This window comes from Grammomys surdaster, unplaced genomic scaffold (assembly GCF_004785775.1).
Source record: "Grammomys surdaster isolate TR1022 unplaced genomic scaffold, NIH_TR_1.0 141, whole genome shotgun sequence".
In the NCBI taxonomy this organism is placed as follows: domain Eukaryota; kingdom Metazoa; phylum Chordata; class Mammalia; order Rodentia; family Muridae; genus Grammomys; species Grammomys surdaster.
In genome coordinates, this window is record NW_021604599.1 from 9109800 (window position 1) to 9121675 (window position 11876).

At 39.6% G+C, this 11876-nt stretch overlaps 1 non-coding gene across 1 annotated transcript; it reads right to left on the reverse strand.

The window, feature by feature from the left end:
• Positions 1 to 4218: 4218 nt before the first annotated feature.
• Positions 4219 to 4325, reverse strand: LOC114618414. Its single transcript, XR_003710959.1, has one exon. It is a non-coding gene; the product is annotated as a U6 spliceosomal RNA (small nuclear RNA).
• Positions 4326 to 11876: the final 7551 nt, after the last annotated feature.

The following is an 11876-nucleotide window of genomic DNA, read 5'->3' on the forward strand; positions in this document are numbered from 1 at the left end:
GATCTCGTCATATCTGTAGTTATAATTGGTCCTAATAGCTTTCATCAGGTTAGCCAGAACACCCTTGTCTTCCGAGTTAACCTGTGTGAAGGCAACAGTGGTGCGTGTATTCCTGTGGACCAGGTGCCCCAGACTGGCCTTTCTCTTGATGATGAAGTAAGCCACCCCTATCTTTTGACACAGGGCAGGCAGAAAAAAACACTAGCTCAATGGGGTTTATGTCATGGGCAATCACCACAAGCTGAGCCTTCTTGTTCTCCACCAAGGTGGTGACTGTATTGACTCCTGCTCGGAGATGGTCTCTTAGTTGGGACGTCCCCTTTGCCAGCAGCTTTCTTCTCAGCATGGGCCAGTAGCCTTTGCTTCTTCTCTTGCTTTGTCTCTGGCGTGTACTTGTGGGCAAGCTTAAGCAGCTGAGTAGCTGTTTGCCTGTCCAGGGCCTGGGCAAACTGGTTAATAGCAGGAGGTACTTTGAGTTGCTTATAGAGGATGGCTCTTTGCCGCTGCAGTCTGATGTAGGGGGCCATTTGACAAAGCATGTTAGATCTCTTTTGGGTTGGATGTCCTGCCCCTTTTCTCAAACAAAGGATTGACCACCTTCTTGCCTTCCTGTTTCTTGACAGTGGGGTCTGGGGCCACCTTCTTCCCCTTGGCCTTCTTTCCTTTGGGCAACTTGCTCGGCTGGAAGAGAGAGAGCTTAGCCCCTCTTCTAAGGTTTCATAAATTATTAGGCTGGACAGTGAATGGTTCCATATTGTAAAATATGCAATGGATTCAAACCCAACTAAAAGTCTCCTAAAAACAGTCTTTAAATAAAGCAAAAGTGCCAGTTACATGGCTAATCAGATAAAGATGCTCACCATTGAGACTGAAGGACAGAGCTTGATCCCAAAACCCACATGGTAGAAGGAGAGAACAACTATGAGTTGTCCTCTGACCTCCACATGAGTATACTCACATGAAGTGGAAATTGCTGGCTTCTTTGGAGACAAGGTTTTGTCATGTGATGTTTCTCTGGAAACTGTCTTATGAGAGGATGTTTTTGCTGAAGCAGACACATGGGAGGATGGTTTACTAAGAACAGACACGTGGTATTTTTTTGGAGGCAGCCTGGAAAAAGGGCATATGATGTTTTGCTAGAGCAGATGCTTGAGAGAACACATGATGTTTGGAAAGGATATAAATATAGTCCAGTGGACAGTGGACAATGCTGGATGGTGTTAGTATGCCATTCTTTACTGGTTATCATTGGGCTTTGCTGATGCTGGTCTTCACTGAAGACACTAGGTGGTATTGGTATGCCTTGCCATTCTTTGTTGGTCATGGTTTGTGATGACTCTATAGAGAGAAACACACCAAGAACCTTCTCATGGTGTTCTGGCAGCTACTTGCCCTCTGCTGATTGGCATAGCCTTGTGTTTTCTTCTGGCTCCACCTGTCATTACTGATTCATGAGTGATGTTTTCTAGTGGCTCGAGCTGCCACTGCTGATTTGTGTTACCTGAACTGCTGATATCCCAACAATGCAGACTGCATTTGCTCCAAAGAACTAATTCTAAACAGATCCACATTCTCCTCTGCTCTATTAACCTTTCCTTTCTACTACCTCTCATGAGTGATGGGCTAGAAGGGGCATTAAAGCATTTAAGAACCCTTATTAAAAGAAGGTTTTGAAAAATCCAAGCCTATTCCCATGTGTGCATACATAGAGACACATACACAATTAATTAATTAATCTAATTAAAATATTTTTAGAAAGATATGCCAAGGACAGATGAGGAGTAGAAATGAGGTGGAATGGGGAAAGGAATATCAGAACATATTTTACAATGTGTACCTATTAACATATAAATATGTTGCTTATTTAAAATATTGAAAAAAATGGTAAGAAATAAATACCGGGGGAGCACTGGGATGGTTCAGTAGTTAGGACCATTTGCTATTTTTGCTTGAGTTCTGTCCCAGCACCTATGTCAGGTAGCTTACAACCACTTGTAACAGCATGTCCTTGAAGCACCACCTCCAGTGATCCAACACTCTCTTCTGCCTCCACATATACACACACCAGTACATATATGGCATACATATACACCGATTAAACACCTGAAAGTCTCTTTCCTGTGGTCTAATATTCATGGTACTAGAAAATACCTGCAAGTTGCCAAGGAAGGGAGGCAATTAATCATTCCTGCCCAATTGAGATATCTTTAACCTATGACAATTACCAGTCAGTGAGATGTGCATAAAGGATCTTGAATTCAAAATGGCGGTAGCTGCCAGCCTCTGCAGGACAGAGCAGCCCCCTCTGTGGAGCCCAAGAGACCTAAAGAGGCTTTGAGGGGAGACAAGTCTGCAGAGCACTCAATAGCTCCAGAAGAACTAAAAAGGGGCAGGTCATATGAGAAAATGCTTTTAGAAGTGGTCTCACAAAATCAGGGGTGGGGGAGATAGCAGAGTGGAGCAGCCCACTCAGCCCAGAAGGGGAACTAGAGACACGGTCACCGCTACTGCAGCTGACAGAGCTCACCCTGCATGGGGGACAACAGCTCAGGTCCGAAGTGATGCCTGCATACCCAGTGAGCGGGCAGAGGCGGTTGGCTCCAAGGGAAAAGAAGATATGCAGTAGCCTGGAGCTCATGCGGATCCTGCCTCCCAACCCTCTGCCCAGCCACAAGATGACCCTAACCCTGCACAACAGCAAGGCATTCCAGATGAGTCTCAGCAATAACCCAGTATTTATGGCACTTTAGAAACCATGAACCTCATTGAACCAGACCAATGACTCTTTGAAGTAAGTATTTGCATGGAAAGCTGTTTGGGCAGAAAAATATACACTGTGTGACCCAGAAATTTGTAATGCCACTTTGATGGATGAATGTTTGATGGAGAGGTAGGAAAGATGGCTGAACGAATGGCATGTGTGCTGGAGAGAGGTAGAAGTCTCACCAAGGTGGAGACTTGGTGGCATCAGAAACAGGTATGGGGGTACAAGTGAGGTGGACAAATGAGCTTGTCATTGTCTGAAAGGACAACATAAACCCAATTCGTCTCCATTTAAGGACCAACGCTAATTTCAGGGGGTGGGAGGGGGGAGGCTGTAAGTCACCAGCTCCATAAACAGACCATATGTCCCAGAAACTAGGCCATAAGGCACTACCTCTCAGAACAGACCATAAAATCCAGTAATAATGTCATAACCTTCCCACCCCACTCCCAAACAATAGGCTGGAGATAACCACAAAAATTATTTCAGAATGGGCCAGCTGTTCATGACATAAGAATGCAGACCTCTGACCACCTGTGCTCCCCTAGCACCCACCAATGAAATTTTAGATTACCTAATCTTCTAGAGAGTTCCCTCAGTTCCCTATAAGAAGTCCTGCATGCCTTTTTGTCTGGGGTCATCGCCATTTTGGAGAATGGTTGACCCCCGAATGCTAGATGTTTCTGCAGAATAAATGTTCTTTGTCTTTGCATACTATCTGAGTCTGGGTCTTCCTTCAGTGATTTTCAGACCTTTCCATGCCAAGTAGAACCAGCAGGGAGGTGTGTAGCCTAGAACTCACGTGGGCTCTGCCCCCAAGTCCAACAACAGGCTGCTCAATCACATGATCATCCTGGCTCTGAGCAAAACCAAGATATGCACAGGAGTTGACAAAAGGTTCATTTTCTGGATTAAGCCTCCTAGAAAGACCACCATAGTCTCTGTTGCCTCCAGAGGACATGTTGGTGTCTGTACTCTGTGCTACTGCCAGAAGCCATTTTGATGTTGGTGATCCTTGCGGCTGCTGGTTGTTATAGGCTGGGATACTTCTTCCACAGTGATAACAATGACTGCAGACTCAAAATTGAGAATGAGAGTCATTGAAGGTTTCTGTGGCAATCTCTCCCCCACCAAAAAGGAGGAGGGCAATCCAGACAGGAACCCATTGAAGAGAGTCCTTAAAATTTGTGATAAACATGCTGAAGTGTAGCACTTCACAGTTGATGGCTTCTGGCCGAGATGGGGTGGGAGGGATGGGGATGGACTCAGTTAAGGGCTGGCCACTGGGAGTTTGACCATGCTCCAAAGAGTATACAAGCAACGCTAATTAGACTTAGTGTATTTGGGGGGAGGGCAGTTACAAGAGTAGGAGGTGGACCTGGGAAGAATGGGGAACAAGTATGATCAGGGGCATTATATAAAATTCTCAAATAATCAATAAAAATATTGTTAGAAAAAATATGGACCACTTCATGAATTTGCATATTATTCTTGTGTAGGGGCCATGCTAGTGTTCTCTTTATCGTTCCAATTTTTGTACATGTGCTGCCAAAGGAAGCATGAGTTAGAGCCAGCCCTTCTAGGATGCATAACCCTCTGGGCTTAATTCCCAGCACAGGAATAGAAATGTTCTTATTTCATTTAAAAAGGTACAGTAAGTGGCACCCAAATGTTGATGACAACCAATAGCTATGTAACTGACCTTAACACCTAAAAACAGGAGGAAAATTATACCTGAAAATGGAAACCTAGCCACCTTCCTGGGGCTAGGGAGGCCATAGACCTTAGGAAAATGTACGTACTGCCACAACTTGGCTAGACTAGTACATTTCCTTACTGTGTTCTAAATCTTACCCTTATACCCATAGATTAAGTAGCTACCACTCCTCTTTACAGCAAGTGGAGACCACAATGGGAAACCACAACTTGATACAGTGCAGAAGTCAAGGATGGAGAAGCCAGCCCCAGCAGATACATCTGCATCACAGCTCCTGCAGTTGTGGTTCAAGGAAAGTTCTGGAAGACAGGGTAAAAAGATTCTAAGAGCAAGAATATTAGCACAGTTTTGTGAGAAAATCTCCCCTAGAAATGGCTGAACAAATAAGACAGGAATAATGGCAATATCAATAGACACACATATGTGGAATGGAACAAAGCTAACACAGGTTTCACACCTAGACAAAGATTATAGGCAGCTAATGACCTCTGTGAATGGGAGAAATAACCTCTCCCAAAGATGAGCCCTCTTATTTATTCAGCCCTGAGTATATGTACAAACAACAAAAAACAAATTCAGTAGGTTGTATTTATATTGTATTATATTGTGTTATATTGTACATACATACATACATACATACATACATACATACGTAAGCAAAAATAAAAGAAGAGGTTACCAACTTGAAAACTGGGGAGTCACGGTTATCTGAAGGGACAAAAAGGAAGGGAGAAATGATAATAACTAATAGAATTAAAAATTCAGGGCTGGCAATATGGCTCAGGAGGTTAAGGTGCTTGCAGCCAATTCTGATGACCTGAATTCAACCCTGAGAACCCACATAGTGGAAGGAGAAAATCAACTTCTGCATAATAAATAACAAGTGCTAGCAAGGAAATGGGGAAAGAGGGAGTCTAATGAACCATTAGTGGGGACTTAAACTAATGAGGCCTCTATGGAAATGATTCTAGAGGTTTCTCAAAAACATAACACAGACCTACCATAGCCATCTCATTCTTAGACAGCTCAAGGAAGCAAAGTAAGAACCACCTTACCATAGAGACACTCACAGGTCACATCAATTGCTGCACTGTTCACAAGAGCCTAGGTATGGGGTGAGCATTTGTTCTCATTTATTTTCTTCATAACAGGCATTCAGACTAGAGTGAGATAGTATCTCCAGGCAGTTTTCATTTTAATTTTCCTAACAGGTAAGGGTGTTGAACACTTTCTTAGAATATCTATTGGCCATTTGTATTTCTTCTATGAGAATCATGTGTTCAATTTATGCCCTTCTTTTGCTTGGATGATTTGGGGTTTTAATTTAAAGTGTTCTTGCTTTGTTTGGGGTGCTTAGCCTTTTGAGTTCTTTATAGATGCTAGATATTAACTCTAGTCAGCAGTATAGTTGAGAAAGTCTTCCTCCTGCTCTGTAGGCTATCTCTTGACTTGGCTGATTTGTTTCTTTTGTATTACAGAAACTTCTTAGCTTAGTGCAATTCCACCTAGCAGTTCTTGGAATTATTTCCTTAGCTAGTAGAGTCCTTTTCAAAAACCCTTGCTGATGTCTTTATCTTAAAATGTTTTCCTTAACAGTTTCAGGATTTTAGATATTACCTAAGATTTCTAGTGCATTTTGAATTGATTTCTGTACAGAGGATGTAGTTTATCCTTGTACATGTAGATAACTACTTTCCCTTGCATCATTTGTTGAAAAAACACCTCTTCTCCAACATTGTGATTTTTATATATCTTTGTCTAAATTTCATTGCTGTAGTTGTGGGTTTGGATCTTCCATGTATTGCCTCGATCATGTGTCTGTGTTAGGGTCAGTGCTCTGTTGTGTGTTGCTTTGGCACTGAACTATAATCTGAAATAAGATCTGTTCCTCCTCTAGAACTGCCTTTTTGGATTAGCATTGTTTTGATTATTTTGGTCTTTTGTGTTCTGAAATGCTTTGTTGTTTTTTCCTAGTTCTGTAAAAACTATTATTTTGATAGGGATTGTGTTTAATTTGTAGTTCATTTTTTGGTAATAAACCATTCTACAATATTCTGTTAAAATTTGAGTGTTTGGAGACCTTTCCAACTTTTAGCATCTTCTTCAAGATTTCTTCGATATCTTCAAATTTTCATTGTTTCGTGGGTATTTTATCATTTTGAAGCTAATTTTTTTCTTTTCCTGGTTTCATTTCCTGTGTGTGTGTGTGTGTGTGTGTTCTGTGTGTGTTCTAACCCATCATTTTTGTGGTTTTTATATCCTGCTATTTTTTAAAACATGTTTAGCAGTCCTAAGGACTTTCTGAAGAATTCCTTCAGGGTAAGTGTACATCTCATCATCTGTAAAAACAGACTATTTGAATTCCCTTTTCCTAGTTATATCCCCTTTCTTTCTTTCTCTCTTCTTGCTCTAGGTAAGACTTAAAACACTATAATACTTCAAGTACTATAAGACTTGAATGAGTGGAAATTTAGTCTCATTCCAGATTTATCAGAAATACTCTAAGTTCTTCCCCATTTAGTGGATATAGGTCTGTTATGTATGCTCTTTATTTTATGTTCAGATATGTTTCCTATATTTTTTCAAGATCTTTATCATAAGAGTAGGTTGCACTTGGTCAGTTTTTTTGTATGCATTTAGACAATAGGATGCTTTCTGTCCTTAAGTCTATTTATATAGTACACTAACTTACATTTAGTTATTTGTATTTTTTGAACCAATCTCGTATCCCTGGAATTAAACCAATTTGGTCATGGTGTATGACTGATGAATTTGTTCTGGAATTTGATGAATCTTTTGATTTTTCTTTTTAGTGTTTGTTTTCTTCTTCTCTTCCTTACTATAGACAAAATCTCTTGTGTACTGTGTGGAAGTGTCACCTGTCAATAAAAAATCTAATGGTCAATGATCTGAGACAGGATTAGAAGGTGGGACATCAAACAGAAAGAGAGGGACTCTAGGAGATAGTTAGGCATGGGAAGAGATTTGCCACCTGGATTCTGAGGAAATGGGACACATGAAACTGAGAAGAGATAACTAGCCTTGCATTAGAAATAGAAGCATTTTAATGGGACAAATAAGTTATTAGCTACTCAGAAAACAAGCTAAGCAGATGGCCTAGGCGTTTATTCCTACATAAACAAGCCTCCAAGTTGTTATTCTGGAACTGGGGTGCGTGTGGAAAGCCCATGATTATCAGTTTACTGTTATTCTAGTGTAGTTTATTCTTTCCTGGGACCTGCCTTGTAGCCAGATTTGCTTGTCTCTTCATTCTGAAAGATTTCTTCAACTATTTTCCATAAGCAAGCACAGCGATCATTAATTGATTATCATGGAAACTTTTTTCCTTCAATCATAATAGCTTTGCTGATCTTCATCAGCAGGTGTCTTTCACATCTTGAGCCTCTTCTGTCCAGGTCCTCCTGTCTTATAAAGTGACTTCATGTTTCTCTCGTGCCACTTTTAATATATTTCCTTTGCACCGTATATTTTGTGCATAATTATAGCATAATGAACGGAGATTCTTTTCTGATCTTGGCATCCTAAATCCCTGTGTCTTTATTAGTAACTTTCCCCACAAATCTTGGAAACTGGTTGCTATGCTATTTTTGTTCTTCTTTAATTGTTCATGTTCCTCCACCTTCAAGCTCAGATATTTTGTCCTCTCCTCATCCATTCTATTGGTGAGATTTTCCACCAAGCTTTTATGTTTTACATTTCTAGCATCTGTGATTGGGGTTTCTTTGGTATTTCTCTTTGTTGAATTTTTCTTTCACATCTTGCATTACTTTCCTTATTTCATTCAGCTGTTTGTAACTTTGAACATATTTATACTCTTATAAATTATTTGAGATTTCATCTAAGTAGTTCAAAAATAATTAATAATAATAATAACACTAGGAGTTCAAGTGCCTGGTATAAGTGTTATAGTATTCCAAGTAGGATATTAACTGAGAGAGCAAGCACAGGTGTTTGGTATTACCACTAAGCAATTGTCACACTCTACAGCTAATGGTGGCTCTGGGGGCTGAAAAGATGGCTCAGCAGTTAAGAGACTCACTGCTCTTCCAGAGCACCTGAGTTAGCTTCCTAGCAGATATATCAGACAGATCACTACTGTCTGATATCCCATCTCCCATCACTACTCTAGCTTCTGCTAGTAATCCCATCTCTAGCTTCTGCCAGCACCTGCACTCAATACACATACCCACAGAAATACATGATTAAAATAATAAAATAAATATTTTTGGTTAACAAGTTTAATAAAAATTTAAAATAACAGTGGCCTTTTAGACTTCAAAAACTGTTAGTAAACAACCAAAACTTATATGGAACATACCCATATTTCAGTTAATAAAATTATGCGTGAAGGAGAAATATAATGGGTAAAAAGAAAATTAAGCGTTAAATTGACTATTAAAAGGCACAGTGTGCATAGTAAAGAATTAAATACTAGATTGATATTGAAAAGATAGGGTTAGTGAGGATAAGAACTAAGTGTAAGATCAATTTTGAAGGAAGAAAATTGTGAAGGGTAAAGTAGCCAGAGAGGAAAACTAGAATAGTGTTGGGGCTGTGAATTTTAGAAATTATTAATCTAAAGAAGGTTATATAAGAAGTAAAAAGAGGAGGAGATGGTTGAGGTTAGGGCCCAGTTCTTCTTCCCAGCCCGATGCTCCCAGAAATAAGACTCAGACTCAAGATATTTTCCCCAGAAATAAGACTCAAAATAGTTTTACAAATGCCTTGACCATATAGCTAGGCTCTTCTCTGATTAGAAACATAACTTAAGATAACCTATTTATTTTAACCTACATTCTGCCACATGGCTGCTTACCTGTGCTCAGGTACCATGTAGCTGCCTCCTCATATCTTCCCAGTGAATCTCCGGTCTGGCTCTATCCCAGAACTCTTTCTCTGTATATTCTCTGTACATGGGATAAAGAAGAGAGGAAGAAGAACAGAGGTCAACAAGGGACTGGGAGGTATGTGAGATGTGAATGAAGAGTAAAAAATGCCATCTAGTCAACTGGGTGGAAAAACACAGACAACAATCTTGAAGCTGAGCAGTGTAAAACCAAAGGCAAAATCGTCATGAGACGTATGTAAATGTAGAGGGTAAATAATAGAAAATAAGAGACAAGAACTGTAGAATGGATTGCTGGTACAGCTGTGCTAGGTTGACAGGAGAAACTCTAAGATAACACTGGTTACAGTAGATTCCATGTAATGGTGTATGACTGAGGGAAGAATGGCAGCCATTGCTCTCTAAAACTGGTTTATACTTTTCCCCCCTGCCCTTATCTGGATTTGCTATCAATATAATATCGGTTTTGTACAGAGTTACAAAGTGTTCCTTCCATTTCTCCTTTATAGGAAATATTGATGATGATCTCCTCTTCAAAGGTTTGTACCAATTGTACACAGGTGGTAGTGTCTAATCATGAGCTTTTGTTCATTACGGGACTCTTATTACTACTTCAACACCTCCAATTGCTTTTGATAAATATGTTCAAGTTGCATATATTTCTTGCTTTGATTTTGGTAGGTCATATGTATCTAAGAACTTATTTATTGTTTCCTAGATCTTCCAAATATTTTTAAAATATAACTTTACAAAGTATTGTTTGATGACTGTTGTATTTCATTAGTATCTGTTCCAATGCCCTCTGTGTTAACTACTTTTCTATCACTGTGAAAAAAACATCATGACCAAGAAAACTTACAGAGCAAGAAGTTTATTTGGGTTTTTGTTTCCAAAAGGTTAAGAGTCCATGATGGCAGAGCAGAAGGAGCAGGCAGCAAGCAACAGGCAGCTGGCATGGTGGCTGGAGCAGATGCTGAGGGCTCACATATTCAGCAGCAAACACAGAAAGCAAACTAAAAACAGTTAATCTTTAAACTCTCAAAGACTGCCCCCAGTGACATACTTGGTCCAGTAGCACAACACAACCTGAGCCTACCCAAACAGACCCACCAACTGGGGATACATTCAAATGCCTTAGATTATTCAGGACATTTATTATTCAAATCATCACAACCCCTTTTTTCTATTAGGGGGTCTGTTAGTATTCTTAATCTTTTCAGAGAACCAGCTCTGAAATGTTAATTGAAATGTTTTTTTTTTATCCTCAATTCTTTTATTCATTTCTTCTCTCTTCTGAATTATTTATCACTGCTTATTACTTTGGAGTTTGTTTTGGCTTGTGTTTCTAAGACCTCAAAGTTAATTTTTTTTTAAAAAAATTTTTTTTATTTTTTAAAACGTAACCCTTCATAGTGTGAGACCACCCTGACAAATTCGCCATAACAACCAAGGGAACACAAAGGGCATTTAGAGACACAACCACCCCGCTGGTCAGGTTGTTCCTGATAGCAGGGAGAGAGTTAAAAAAACAATTCAGAGAAAAACCTCAGAATGTACTCATTAGTAACCAGCTGTGTCCTTCACAGCCCTGGATAAACATAGCCCACCAGAAATAATTGCCTGAGTCAGTGTGGCCAATAAGTTTAAAGGCTAAGCAAAGTGCCCAATTAGGTTTAAACAAGGAAGATTTTGCCACAGATAAATCTCTTGCCTTATCACCCAAAACGCAATACTACAAAACAACCACTGTGCCTCCAGGTCCTTTGCCTTCAGGGACAGTAGGGATTATCATGGGAAGAGGTGAATTAACTTCCCAAGGATTCATTGTGTATTTAGGTATTATAGATAGGGTTTGCAAGGAGGAAATTAAAATTATGGTGTATGTAAAAAAAACAGATGCAATTTAATACAGGTAATAGAAATGCTTGGCGGGAGGAAAGGGTCACTGCTGAAATACCAACAGCCCTACTCCTAAAATGATTTACTGACAAACCTGTGTGGGTAGATCAGTGGCCCTTAAGTAAGGGAAAAATTGCAGGTGCGTGAACAGCTGGTACAAGAGCAGCTGGAGACTCCACATACAGAAGAGTCTACCATCCCATATTATAAAAAAGACAACAGGAAAATGGAGGATGTTAACAGATTTAAGAGCAGTGAATTGAGTAATTCAACCAATAGGTTCTTTACAGCCTAGAATTCCTTTACTTTCTTTATTACCTAAGTCATGGCCTATGATAGTAATTGATTTAAAAGACTGCTTTTTCACAACCCCTTTTCATGAGGGACAATAAAATAATATGGAAAGTTTTGCTTTCTCAGTAACTATTTGTAATAATAGTGGTCCAGTAAAGAGATATTGGAAAGTTCTTCAACAGGGAATGCCAAATAGTTCGACTTCATATCAATATTTTGTACAACCACTAGAAATAATTTGTAGGCAATTTCCTCAATCTATTATTTATCATTACATGGGTGATATTTTGTTGGCTGATTCTGATGCAGATACTTTAGAGAAAAATGTTTAAGGA